Source organism: Antrostomus carolinensis, unplaced genomic scaffold, assembly GCF_000700745.2.
Source record: "Antrostomus carolinensis isolate BGI_N321 unplaced genomic scaffold, ASM70074v2 scaffold23639, whole genome shotgun sequence".
Classification (NCBI taxonomy): domain Eukaryota; kingdom Metazoa; phylum Chordata; class Aves; order Caprimulgiformes; family Caprimulgidae; genus Antrostomus; species Antrostomus carolinensis.
Genome location: NW_010336728.1, coordinates 4,076 through 5,204, shown reverse-complemented (window position 1 = coordinate 5,204; position 1,129 = coordinate 4,076).

The following is a 1,129-nucleotide window of genomic DNA, read 5'->3' as shown; positions in this document are numbered from 1 at the left end:
GCAGGAGTGACTTGTTAGATATGCTCAGCTCATCTTCTCCACCCATGCTGCAAGAACAATCCATTCCAGTTTACTTCAGGTCACTACAATTAAATATACTTTCCACTCTAATCTGGTCTATTAAGTGCAGTGTTGCTTCAGCTTACATAAAATGACTATGAAAAAATAACTTCACTATTTGTTCAGATGACACAAGCAAACTTGCCCTCTCATTATCTATTCTACAGATATTTTCAAACATATATTATTAACCAAATATATGTTAGGACTGCCCTAGTCAAGGAGTTTGATGTTTCTCCTACTATTTTGAGAAATTTTTCTTTCAGGTAGTGGTACGTGAGTGAATGAAATCTGGTTCCTGCTTAGACTGTTTTCACATCTGTACAGATGAAGAGTCCATACCCAGTTTAACAAAAAAGGGCCACTAACAAGCACAGATTTATATGCTGTGATGAAGCAGTGTCACAATGTATGTCAACAAAGAATAGACTTAGACTACTTTCTGCTTATAAAAAAATTACTAACTTTATTTAATCAAATGAAATACTTGGAATATTTCCTTAAGAAGGAGGATCAGAATACTAAAAAACAATCTCTTACACTTGCCTGATGTCTGAGCAGACACACAAGCATGACATAATATTGTTCTGAATTTTATTTCCCCTTCTCTGTGCTCAGCAGTTAAGACAGAACTTCCCAAAGGTGAGAAGGTACAGCTTACCTTGTTAGGTCCAACTCCTTATCCTTATGAATGCGTTAAAGAAATGGACAAAAACAGTAACTGAAAGATGGTTTAGTATTTGAAATCATATTTGATAGTCATATTCCTGAATGCCTACCCAGGTAGGAAGTGCAGGAAGAGCCAGTTGGACATAACTGAAGATGCCCATTTGAATCATGCTTTTAGTTCCACCTATGCATGCAACTAATCACACATACACACACACACACAAAAAAAAAGGAAAAAAAAAAGAGCTGAAAAGGAGTAGAGTAAAAATCCTTTCCATCCCTGCTCAGAAATAGTGTGGATGGGCCAACACAATCAGTACATCCAACACACACATTTCAGGTTGCCTAGAAAACAGAGAAAGGATGACAGCAAAGCATTTCTTCAGGTGTATCAGGCACA